Here is a 13818-nt window from a genome sequence, read left to right as displayed (position 1 = left end):
ACATCACTCCATCAGCCCAGCAGTGACGTTTTCAGAGCTGCACCGCTGTCCTCTGTGGCTCCTCCTTCCTTCTTTCTCTCCCTTCCCAGCTCAGACCTGCATCACGGTCCAAGGCCCACCTACTTCTGCTTCCTCCCTCTCCATCCTCCGAAAGCATTTCCCCCAATAAAGCTCTTGCACACCTACTCATTTCGGCACCTGCTTCTTGGAGAACCCAAACTGTTGAACAATCAAAGTGCCTAAACCCCGCCCATAGCCATGTCCCTTTCTTGCACATGAAAAAATAATAATCCATTGACCTCATTTGAACACATGGTGTGAAATTCTTACCTTAGAACCAACTGAATAAATTCTGCTCTGAACTACGATGTTCTCTTCTATGCAGAAGCCATGAGTTGCAGTGGAATGAATCAGGGCCCCTGGAGATCTATATAACTGTAGATGGCTTTGTGACCTTAAGCACGGGCCTTTCTTTTGGGGTGCCTCATTTGCTTAAGAAGGCTAATAAGATCTTCCTTAAGTTGAAGTACATTTCTAGGCCCCAGATGGAGATGTTCCTGCCCAGACGCCACATCAACATGTCAAATCTTTGATAACTTTCATCTCCCTGTAATTGCTCTGCTCCGCCGAAAACACAGTATATCCGATCGGCTAATCCTCAGGTGTAAAGTTAACTCTGGGCTCTACACTTCCTTTCTCTTTCCTTCTTCATTTTATATTTGTCTCTTCCCTACACCTTATTCTTTACCATAGAAAAGCTTCCTGACTTCCATCCACTGTGCAGTTCTCTGGACCCTTGGTCCAGAGACTGCCTGCTTCATGAGGTATTAAATAAATTTCGCCTGTAATCAACTCAATTGTCTCTCTCAGTCACTGCTAACTCTTACCTTCCAGGATGTATATATTTGAAAAACATGTCTTAAGTGCCGTAAAACAAAATTAGCAAACTTGTTCTGTAAAGAACTAAATAGTAAATATTTAGGCTTTGTGGGTCTTACGATGCCTGTCACAGCTACTCAACTGCCATGTCGACAAAAGCTGCCACAGAGAATATGTAAAAGCAGTGTGACTGTGTTTCAACAAAACTTTATTTTTTTAATGGTTTTATTTATTTTTGTGAGAGAGAGAGACAGACCGTGAGCCAGAGAGACGCAGAGAGAGAGGGAGTCACAGAATCTAAAGCAGGCTCTGGACTCCGCTGAGCAGTCAGCACAGAGCCTGTCGTGGGGCTTGAACCCACAAACCACAGGATCATGACCTGAGCCAAAGTCAGACGGCCCAACTGACTGAGCCACCCAGGTGCCCCTCAACAAAACTTTATTTAAATAAAAACGTGTAGTAGACTGCAGTGGGTCCAAGGGCTGTAACCTTGCCGACCCTTGCCCTCATCACAGAATCTTATGGCTGGAAAAGGCAATAAACATTGTGAGGTTCAGGGCACCAACAACCTTCCTCCTACATTCATAGCAGAGCTGACCAATCAGGGAGCATCTTCTTGCAAAGCTTACAAGTGACCTCAGAACCCTTAACACAGGGCTGTAGATGAACCTCAATTGGCAGGTACAGTGATGTCCTTCATTTTCCCCTGATCTTGTTTAGTCCCCACAAGTCCTAAATGAGAAAACTGAGGCCAGTGATTCAAAAACAATAAACATAAAAGTATTTTAGGGACACCTGGGTGGCTCAGCTAGTTAAGCATCTGACTCTTGATTTCGGCTCAGGTCATGATCTAATGGTTTGTGAGCTGGAGCTTTGTGTCAGGCTCTGGGCTGACAGTGCAGAGCATGCTTGGGATCCTCTCTCCCTCTGCCTCTCTCTCTCTCTCAAATAAATAGATTTATAAAAAAGTATTTTAAAATGTGTGACGCACTTCTTCAACGCAAAATGCACTGATATGGGGCTAAAAATTAGCCATTTAAAACAAAGTGCAAATAATAATAAATTAAATCATTGCATACAAAATGATCATGATCTTCTGCAGCAGGAACAATTGGGTTGGAAATTTCTATTGCCCAATTCCTACCTCATGGAAAGTAGGGATTCACCATTTTAGTTTGTACAGATAAATGTTTGCTGTTTTCTCCCACTGGCAGAAACCGTGCTGGGCTCCCCGGCCCTGGGCTGCAGCCAGGAGACAGGTCTGCGTCTTGCCCCGGCAACACCACACAGGTGCTGGAACACAGTTGCAAGCTGTCTTAGATTCCCTCCAAGCAAGTGTCTGTTCAAAGCAGCGTCCACATGGGCACCTCCAGGTGCTCCTCTGGCTGGTGTCTCCTTGAAGCGGTTTTGTCATGGTGTTCTAGGAGGGCAACCTTGACATTTCTTCTCTCTGCTCGACTCGTTGATCAGAAAGATCAAAGCCTTTCGTAAAATACGCAACTGTTCAGGATTCGTGATATTGTGAGTTTCTTTTTAATAAGAAATGTATGTTTTGGTCTTCGTTCCCATTCCTGGCACAGAGTTCCTAAAACCCTTGAAATTTCTGAAGGGGAAAGGCGGTGAAGGATAAAGATGCCTTTTAGTTTTCCTAGCAAGCCCCTTTCAACCACACTGCAGTTCATGTTAAAATGAGGTGGTTTTTGGAAAGTCCCCAAGGATGGGGGGCTGGTGGCCAAGGGGAACCTCCATTAGTTGGTTGGAACTTTAGCTCCACCTCCCGACCTCACAGGGAGAGAGGAAGGGCTGGAGATTTGAGTTCAATCACCAATGGCCCATTGGCCATTAATCACTCACGCTTGTGCAATGAAGCTTGCATGGAAACCCAGAAGGACTGGGTCGGGAGTGCTTCCAGACTGGTGAGCTCACCGAGGGTTCTGGTACAGTGGTACACTCAGAGAGGGCGTGGAAGCTCCTTGCCCGTTCCCACACACCTTGCCCTCCCCACCTCTTCCACCTGGCTGTTCTCGAGTTGTATCTTTTATAACAAGTCAATAAGTAGACTGTTTTCCTGAGTTCTGTGAGCCACCCTAGAAAACTAGTTGAACCAGAGGAGTGGGTGGTGAGAACCTCTCATTTATAGAAATACAGATGTAACTTGGATTTAAGATTGGCATCTCAAGTAGAAGGAAGGTAGTCTTGTGGGACAGAGCCCATAAACTACAGGATCTGACACCAATTCCAGATAATGTCAGAATCGAGTTTAACTGTAGGACACCAGGCTGGTATCACTGAATTTCTTACTGTTTGGGACACGCACACGTCTGGTGTTGTAGTGAGTGCTGAGAGTAGAGACACACAGGAGAGTGACTTTGCCTTTACAGGACTGACAGTTTACCTCCCCACGCCTAAGAAGCCAAGTTCCCTCATACACATTACATAGGTGAACTCCACCATTGAGAGCAACTGCCCTTTGAGAGTCCGATGGTAGACCCGGACCTTCTCCACAGGAAAGGCACATGCCCCATGGTCACCCCAAGTTTCCCAGTCTTCAGGATCACCTCCTTATTTATATCCAAACGATAGTCCCAGACTATCGATAGCATAATCATTGCACAGAATACAAATGGTCCTCTGTATCATTAAGCAGAACGGGTAACATCTCAGTTTGCAGCACAGTCCTTAGGACGACTTTGCCTGATTAGGGCCTCTCTGGGGATCCCGTGTGGATGCCAACCTCACAGCTGCCGGACAGAGAAGTGCCCCAGGGATCCCTCCCAGAACAGGTGGATCTGTTCCCTCCTTGAACAGATCTCAGCTTCCAATCTAGAACACAGAATGCTCTACAATCTCCACAGGGCAGCACTTTCCAGGTTCCTGATATGCACAGGCACAAATCTGTCTACAACTTTATAATCTCAGAGGAGAGCCCAGCGTTGGATAAGCTATAGTAACCCACCTGGGGGACACTGGCTTCTGGAGGGCAAGTCGGGGCCTGAGGTTCAAAGCTTCAGGACACTCAGCCACCTGGCCCAGGTGTCACTGCCATACCTTTCCACACCATAATTTCACCCTCCCAGCTCTGCCACCAGCCAGCCTCATTTCACTACCAGGATGTCTATGTGGGGAAGTGAAGGAAAAAGAACGTTCTAGGGAGCAATGGCTTGAGGGTGGGAGGATTCTGGGTAGGATGCCCGGGCACTGTGATCTCTCATAGAACAGGACAACGCTTCTCTTTTCCTAAATGAAGCCTTCTCTGACCTCTGCGTAAATAATGGCCACTCCCTCCCCACCGAGAAGAATGTCTGGCCCAAGGAATACTCTGCTCAATACGTTTAATATATAATGAAAGAAATCACAAGGGGTCATGTTTTTGGAGGCCGGCTGAGGCTCCACCCCTCCTGGAAACCTCCGCTGAGCACTCTGAGGATCGCACCATTTTTCATGTGGACACTCGTTCATTTGTTTTCAACAGATTCGTATTGAGCACCTACAATGTACCAGATCATATAGGAGGCCCTGGATTTGCAGGAGAGACTAAGGAAAGCCCCTGCCTTCAAACAGGTCACAATATAGTTTAGTACATACAAAGCATCCAGTTTGGGTTTCCAGTTGCTTCTGACAGCTTTTTCTCCCCAAAGAGCAAGAGGATGCTGGAGAAGGGGGAGGGCTGACACTGCCTGAGCACTGGCACATTCCCAGTCTTGTGATATGTGCTTTTCTGCAACCAGGTGGTCTGACCCTGGAAGAGGGACCTCAATAAGGAGATGATGGGAGAGGAACAGAGAAGAGACATGCAGAGCACAGGAGTCAGAGTCCAGAGGTTGAAGGGCTGTGGACAGATGTTCCCCATTGGAAATATAAAAGGAGGCTTAGAAAGGATGGAGGGAAAGATCACCAGGCCTGGTGAAAAGAAGCCGGGTTGCATCCGGAACCCATGTGACCTCGGGCACACCACCTTCTTATCTTGGCATTTCCACATCAGTAAAGGCAAATGGTGGCCCAAACAACCTCCAAATCTCTTTATGTGCAAACATCTATGATCCTTGCTAACCTACACGTTTTCCTCCTTTACTTCCTGTGGACCTTCTTCTAATACCTCCTTATAAGAAATGACTTAGGGGCGCCTGGGTGGCTCAGTCCGTTGAGCATCCGACTTTGGCTCAGGTCATGATCTCATGGTTTGTGAGTTCAAGCCCCACGTCGGGCTCTGTGCTGACAGCTCAGAGCCTGGAGCCTGCTTTGGATTCTGTGTCTCCCCCTCTCTCTGCTCCTCCCCCGCTCATGTTCTCTCTCTCTCTCTCTCTCTTTCAAAAAAATAAATAAAAACATTAATTAAAAAAATGAAAAAAAAAAAGAAATGACTTAATGGTGCTTCCATAAATGTGATCTTTGTATAAGGGAGGGCCCATTAAACCTGAACTTTTAATTCTTTTTTTTTAAGTTTATTATTTACTTAGAGAGAGAGCGAAAGTTCATGCACACAAGTCGGGGAGGGGTGGAGAGAGAGGGAGAGAATCCCAAGTAGGCTCCACACGGTCAGCACAGAGCCCCATGAGGGGCTCGAACTCGTAAATCATGAGATCATAACCTGAGCTGAAGTCGGACGCTTAACCAACTGAGCCACCCAAGTGCCCCAGAACTTTTAATTCTTGAGGAAAATTCGTTTGGGGAATGAAGGAGAACAAAAGAGCTCAGTGGTTTCTCCATTCTCCTCTTTCCAAGCGCTCTCCTTCATGCTTCACCTCCTCCTCTGGCACCACTCAATCCTGGAGCTCAGCCACTGGCTGTGCGGGTTCTTCTCTTGCGCAGGTGACTCACCTGACTGGCTGTGCGGCCAGAGCCCAATGGGCTCCTGCAGTCACCAAGAGGCCTTGGCCTCTGGCCCTCCGGCCTCCCACTGGGAAGAGACCAACAAGACTGTCCTCCCAAGTGACATTTTCCTCATTGTGCTGGCCCCCCGGGCTCAAGAAGATGGGTTGAGACTGGTAAATGAAGGTAAAGGAAGATGCGAGCCGAAGACCCTCATTAAGGTTCTCATCCTGCTGTTGCGAATGCAGAAGCAGAGATCAAGGTTCCTGCCCCCACCCTAGCCACTGACCAATCACATACTGAGAACTGCATGATGAGTACCTGGTGCCTTTTGGAACCACAAACAGTCTGGGTCAATTTGTTTCAAAAGCTCATTTGGCAACCATACTGCTCTCTTCTGTCTGCCTGGTCATGAGGCTCCTGCTGACCCACCACCCGTTGAGACAGGCAAGAAAACCTGCCCCTCAATTACAAGGGTCTGGGTACACTGAGCATAGTGCAACTAATTAACCACATTCCATTTGCAATCATGAGATGATATGAGCAGAACCATAGCCTCCTCACTAATCATTTTCAGGTCTTTTGAAATACAACCTCTTTTTCAAAAGGATAATCTTTTTTTTTTTTTTAATTTTTTTTTCAATGTTTTTTATTTATTTTTGGGACAGAGAGAGACAGAGCATGAACGGGGGAGGGGCAGAGAGAGAGGGAGACACAGAATCGGAAACAGGCTCCAGGCTCCGAGCCATCAGCCCAGAGCCTGACGCGGGGCTCGAACTCACAGACTGCGAGATCGTGACCTGGCTGAAGTCGGACGCTTAACCGACTGCGCCACCCAGGCGCCCCTCAAAAGGATAATCTTATCACTGGGCTAAGTTGCTGATAATAATTATTAAATGATGGAAGATGGGCAGCTGAAAATATTCCATAAACAATAGTATGACAGTATCATCTTGATTATTCTGCTTAAAGTCTTAAAAAACAAACATCATTTTGTGTTTCTGGGTCCCGTAAAGATGTCTAAATCAATAGTCTCAGAAATCCTTACATATTCTGTAATCAAGAAACCAGAGAGTTAAAATCGGACAATCAAACCACTAATATTTGTTGAGTATCTACCACTCACAAAACACTGTGACACACAGAAACATAAAGCTCAGCCTTTGACTTGGGGATGCAAGGCGGTCACTGAAGAGGGTTTAGGAATGGAAAAATTAGAAAGCTACATAAAAATAATTGAGTAGCCAGGCATTAGGAACTCACACTGAAACGACCATCTGAAATAAGTACTTGGCTGGATTATTATCAATACGGCCTGACCAAGTTCTGATGTGAGAGTTGGTAATTTTACATGGAGCATAAAAAGATAAACGACAGACAGGAATAATGCTGGGTTTTATATGCGTCTCCAATCAGTTGGAAGGGCATTCAGCTGCAAGTGACAGGAAACTCACAAATGGTGATTTAAACCAGCCTGGGGCATGTTTTTCCTCAATAAGAATTCCAAAGGTAGACAGCTCAGAGCTGGAGAAGTTGTCATGAAAATCATCAATAGCTTCTACTATTTCCTGCCATACTGTCTTTTGTAGACTGTGCCCTCATGTACTCAAAATGGCTGCTGCACCCCAGGTATCATATTCACATTCCATGAAGAAAAAAAGAGGGAAATATAAATGGCAGAAGTCTTCTCTTTTTAAATTTATTTGGGAAGAGAAGCCTTCCTCAGGTATCTTCCTTCATCTCATTGACCAGAACAAATCATAGGGCCATCCCTAGCTGCAAGGGAACCCGGGCATTTTTTACTTTCCAGGCTCTACAGTAGAGAAAGGCAAGGGAGAAGGAGATTTAAATAGATTTCATTGAGCCTACAGTATGAACTGTACTTGATTAAAAAAATTTTTTAATGTTTATTTATTTTTGAGACAGAGACAGAGACAGAATGCAAGCAGGGGAGGAGCAGAGAGAGGGAGACCCAGAATCCGAAGGAGTCTCCAGGCTCTGAGCTGTCAGCACAGAGCCCGATGCGGGGCTCAAACTCATAAAGGAACCGTGAGATCATGACCTGAGCTGAAGCCGGATGCTTAACCAACTGAACCACCCAGGCAGTCCTGTACTTGATTTTAAATAGCCATATTATAAGAGACTGTTTCCCTGGACTCACTGACTATACAACATGCCTTATTTTTACCTTTTTAAGAATAGGTTTTTAAATTTAATTGTGTTTTTAAGAATAAGTTTTCAAAGAATAATTAGATACATATTTTATAGTGATTACCTCCGAGAATGATGAAATTCAATTTTTTAACAATTTATTTCCTGTGCTATTTTTTAAATTTAATTTTATTTGTTAGTTTTCTCTAACAAAAGCATATTATCTTGTAATCAAGAAATTTTTTTTTCTTAAAGAACATTCATGATTGCTTATGATATATTGTCAAGTGAAAAAGCAGTGTATGACATGTTCCCGCTTTTCATAAATACATACAAGAGAAACCAATATATATGAGAGAAACAAACAGCTGGAGAGTTGCCTCTGAGTGCTGGAACTATAGATTGTTTTCATTTTTTTCCTTTTTCCTTTTGGTATTTTCTGAATGGGTCCCAGTAAGGAATATTCAGAAAACACAGCAACACTCCAGTCTTGAGTGTACCCTGAACAATAGGCTTTGAGGATGAAAATTTGAGCAAAAAAAAAAAAAAAAAAAAAGAAAGAAAAAGAGAGAGACAGAGACAGAGAGAACAAAACATTCTCCTGAGGAACAGGCCTTATTTGTTAAGACCAAAAAGGATACAGGAAAATGCCTCCCTGGGTCCCTATTTCCTTTCTCCTAAAGCACTTTCTGCTAAGAAACATTAAACCCCCTTAACATTCTTCAGGGGATTCTCAAGTCCAAGGCTCAGAGACCCACAGAGGGCTATTTGTTCCTTCCTGGTGAGTCAGCTGGGAAATGTGGCTCATTGTTTTCTAGCCAATATGGCCACGGGAAGGGCCCTTTCATGGCCTCTTTTCTTCCCAGGAGGCTGGAAAAGCTGAGGAGCAGAAAGATGGCCGATGGCTCCTTTGACTCTCAGGTGGCCCAGTCTCTGTACAACCCAGTAGCCATTTTCTTTCCCTTGTGTTTTTTTTTTTTCTTTCTACTAAACACTCAGCTTTCTCCCAGAAAGCAAAAGCATCTGTAAGTCTCCTGAGTTTGCAGAGCAAGAGGCCATACTCCCAAAGAACTGGGAAATTAATAATCTGGTGAAAGGTTTCTCCTACCAGACCAACCTCAAAGACAGACAGTCCATTCCTTAGGCATTCATTCACTCACTCACTCACTCAGTCACGCATCCATCTATCCATCCATTCAGCAAGAGTGCCTGGCTTGAGGATATAGTGAGAACCAGACAGATTAAACATGGCCTTTAGGGGTATGTTTATTATACTGGGGGCACATGGGGTGGGGTAGACAAAAAATAAGAAAAAAGGAAACACACAATAAATACTTTCAGAAAGTGAGCACAGGTTCTAAAGAATATGAAGCAGAGGAAGGTTCTAGAGAGTCACAGAGGAGCAGGGTGGGTAGTGAGGAAAGGGTCTTTTGGGAGATGACGTTTGAATTAAACGTAGGAGGAGACTTGAGTGACAGGAAGGAGGGAGCCGTGAGCAGCTCCAGCACGGTAGAGGCAGGCACCTGCAGAGGAGGGAAGCTGTAGAAGCATGGGCTGTCAGGGGCTATAGGGAGGGGGACAAGTGGCCATCATCAGGGTGTGACCCGCCAGAGTGAAGGGTTGCAAACAGCCATCCAGCCATCCGCAACTATGTTCCAGTCCTGCTGGATGAGAACATAGACGATTTGATGAAAAGCTTCTTCTTTTCTAGGAGCTTCCAGTCTAGGCCTAGAACCAGAAACAACAACTAACACCATTGCGGAAGAAATCAGGGCTAAGTTGCGTGGTGCTGATTCTACACAAAGGCATTTGGAGAAGGCAAGATCACTGTGAGCAGAAGCAGTCAGAGGCTTTCCCTGGGGAGGAGCGAGCCAGACCTAGGTGGGGGGAAGGATGGCACCAGCACGGCTAAGCTTTCACGGCACACGCTCACTCCTCCCGCAGCAAACACCTAGAACCACTTTCTATCCCACAAACCTTGGTCTCAAAAACCTTCTCAAACTAGCATTCCAGGCAGATGCCTCCAGAGAATCAGACTTAGCAAGGAAGAGAAATCTCAGCCTGAGCCAGAGAGCGTGGGTCAGGGAAATCGACAGGAGAAAATGCCTCCCAAAAAGAGAGGCCCAAAGATCAAGTAGGAGTTACCTAAGAGAAGCTGGCCAAGATGGTGGGTCGAGCCACAAGAACAGCAGGTGCAAAGGGCTGGAGGTGGACAGTATGGGGCAAGTGGCTCCATGTGGCCAGAGTTATAAAGGGCAGACAAGATTATCACAGAGGGCAGTGGGAGCCACGGGGGAAGCTCGGGTTTAGGGGAAGCAGCGCAGAGGCTTTGAGAGGCTTCAACCAAGGAGGAGTGTGATACTTGTCCAGCTCTAAGCATCACGTTAGCTGCTCTGCAAACCAGGGGAGACAAGGCTAGGGAGGCTGTTACAGGAATCCGGGGATGGCACTAGGGTGGTACCCAGGGGAATGCAGACAGGTGGGTGGCTCGGAGACAATTTAGGACATGAAATTGCTCGAAACTGGTGATCCGCTGGGGGGCAGGGAAGGGAGCCAAGGATAGAGTGCAGCTTCCTCATGGGAGTTCCCAGACCCCCCCCCCTCCCCTCCCCTCCCCTCCACCGACCAGGGAGAGATGAGAATTGACAAGGTCAACTGAGCTGTGCATCCTGACCTAAAGTACCCACAGGAAGCGATCGGCGCCCAAAGCTTTGTCAAAAGACGTCTACATCTTCCCTGAGAACTCGATACCCCCAGACACGCAGCTGTTCGTCACTTCTGCATTAGGTCTCAGACAAGTGGTACACAAAGGCTTTTCCATCCAGGGCCTCTCATCTGTAATGGCACTGAGCAGTAGCCCAACCTTTGAAAACCACTTCCTACTCTAATTTGCTGGTGTCGCTTCTTTGCAGAAGACAATCCAAAGGCTCAGAGAGGTTGGGAATGTGATTCAAGGCCACACAGCAGGTTGGCGATGAATAGAGTTAGAACCAGACTGTCCCAATGTGTTAGACCCCTCGCTGCTCAGGCTCTGAACAAATCCTAAGTTAGGTAGGTCACTGCCCACCTTAGCATAGGGAAGCACCCTCTGAACACTGTGTCAGCACCTCTGGTCAAGCCCCTTCCCCCTTATAGGCAAACCTCAGGGCGAGGCCTAGAGGCGGCACCTCTGAATCTCAGTTCTCACCTGAGCACCTACTGTGTGTAGATGCCACCATCGGCACTGTGCACGGGTTCCCTATGTGCACTTCTGTTGAGGCCTCTGATAAGCACTTTTTGCAGAACAGGAAAAAAAAGATTTTTAAAGTTTGCCTTCCCTTGAGCTCTCTTGAACCCCTCTTGGCTGGCCTCTTCGTGCGGGGCATGCAAATTCAAATTCAAAGGAGCTGAACTGCTATGCAAAAGTTAGAGACATCTGGAGATCTGGGGGGCGGGAGGAGGGAGGGGCAGGGGATGCAGGAGTCTCAGAGACTGGAAGCACCCAAGATTGGAAACCCCGAGGAGTTGGGGCGGGAAGGCAGTGAATAAGGTGAGCTGGACAATACAGGCCCTCCTCATCCCTCACATCTTCATTCATTCATTCACTCATTCATTCATCCAACAGTTACTTATGAAACACCTTCTAAAGTGTTCTGGGTGCTGGATGTTATGCTAGGTGAAAAATGTCGGGCACAGAAAGACAAATACCATATGATTTTACTCATAGGTGGAATTTAAGAAACAAAACAAGTGAACAAAGGAAAAAAAAAGAAACAAAGAGGCTCTTAAATCCAGAGACCACACGGATGGTTACCAGAGGGGAGGGGAGTGGAGGGATGTGTGAAATAAAGGGGATTAAGGGCACATTTATCACAACGAGCACTGAGAAATGTAAAGAATTGTTGCATCATGTTGTACACGTGAAACTAATATAACACTGTATATTAATGACGCTTGAATAAGAAATGTAACTAATTTTTAAAAATAAAGTGCCCTGGGGGCTGGGACTATAATAGCAAAGTCAACAGACAAAGTCTGTCCACATGCAGTCAGCACAGGGGTAGGGGAGACGGTCGGTGAGAAAGGACATCAGATGTCAGGGTGAGATATGCACTAGGGAGAACGCCCAAGCCTGGGAAGGAGACACACGGACTGGGCGGTAGGTGAGAGAGGCTCAGGGAAGGCTGCAGGGAGGAGGTGAGTTTTCATCAAAGACTAAGGGAAATGAGGGAGCTAGGGCAAGAGCAGTGATCCGGGCAGTCCCCACGTCTGAGACCCCACACCACCTCCAGGGCGGCCTTCCCACCACAGGGTTCCACCCAGGTCTCTCCTGAAACAAAACCCAAACCAACCAACCAGCCCGCAAAACAAGTCTCCCCATTCCTCCTCAATTCAGTAAGAGTTTTTGTGCTGGATCTGTCCACCCGAGTGGTTCTAAACTCCATTTAAAGATACATTGATGGACTCCCGCCACGTGAGTAGTTTTCTCTTTCCAGAGTCTGTGGACTGACAAATAGCTATTGTAACTTCAGTAACACTTTTTTTTTTAATTTTTAGTGCTTATTTATTTTTGAGAGAGAGCGCACATGAGATGGGAGGGGCAGAGGGAGAGAGAGAGAGGGAGACACGGAATCCAAAGCAGGCTCCAGGCTCTGAGCTGTCAGCCCAGAGCCCGACGCAGGGCTCGAACCCATGAGATCATCACCTGAGTGGGAGCTGGGCGCTAACCGACTGAGCCCCCCAGGCATCCCTAGTTTGGTAACACTTTCAAATGAATGGCATGTCTTCTTCATCAGTTCCCCGTGTGCTTCAAAAATACCACCTACTGGGAGCTGCCACGTGATTTTCTACACGTAGATTCATTGACTTGCAGGGACTTCACAGGCCCCAGGGCTGGTCGCCCACAGAAACCACCGATGAAGGTCAAAATGAAAACTTCATTGAGCAGCAAACTGAAGCCAAAGGAAGACTAGAAGGATTTCCCAAAGCCACACCATGAGAGGTGAGGCAGAGACCTGAGCCCTCAGCTTCTAATGACCCGTGTATCACTCTTTACCGAAGAATACTCAAGACTCTCCTATCGGTGGCACCTGCGTGGCTCAGGCGGTCGAGCGTCTGACTCTTGGTTTCAGCTCAGGTCACGATCCCAGGGTTGTGGGACCGAGCCTCGTGTTGCGCTTCTCGCTGAGCCTGGAGACTACTTAAGATTCTCTCTCTCATGGTGCTTGGGGGGCTTGACCGGTGAAGCGGTCCACTCGTGATTTCAGTTCAGATTAGGATTTCACAGTTCATGAGTTAGAGCCCCATGTCAGGTTCTGCACTGACAGTGCAGAGCCTGCTTGAGATTCTCTCTCCCTCCCTCTCTTATCTTCCTCTCCACCGCTCTTGTTCTCTCTCTCTCAAAATAAATAAATAAAAACTTCAAAGAAAAAAAAGATTCTCTCCCCCGCTGCCTCTGCCCTCCTCCCCCAAGTTAAATTAAAACAAAACAAAACAAAACAAAACCTAGGGGCGCCTGGGTGGCTCGGTCGGTAAAGCCTCTGACTTCACCTCGGGTCATGATCTCACGGTTTGTGAGTTCACGCCCCGCATTGGGCTCTCTGCTGACAGCTCAGAACCTGGAGCCTGCTTTGGATTCTGTGTCTGCCTCTCTCTCTGCTCCTCCTCTGCTCGTTCTCTGTCTGTCTCTGTGTCTCAATAATAAATAAATGTTAAAAAAATAAATTAAAAAAAAAACCTCATAAAAAAAAGCAAGATTTAAAAAAAAAAAAAGGCTCTCCTATCAGGCCACACCCACCTCTGCGTATTTGTGGGGTATCACCTCCCCATAAGCACCAACATGGCTGATAAAATCGATCACTCACACCATAATTCCCCTGGGAGAGAGACTAATGGCCTCCAAAGCTGTCTGTGTCTTAATCTCCAGAACTTGTGAGTATGGTACTTTACATGGCAAAGGGAACTGCAGATATGATGAAGTTAATCATATGATTAGGGAAT

Source organism: Panthera onca, chromosome D2 (assembly GCF_046562875.1).
Source record: "Panthera onca isolate mPanOnc1 chromosome D2, mPanOnc1 haplotype 2, whole genome shotgun sequence".
NCBI lineage: Eukaryota > Metazoa > Chordata > Mammalia > Carnivora > Felidae > Panthera > Panthera onca.
This window is presented reverse-complemented; position numbering follows the sequence as displayed.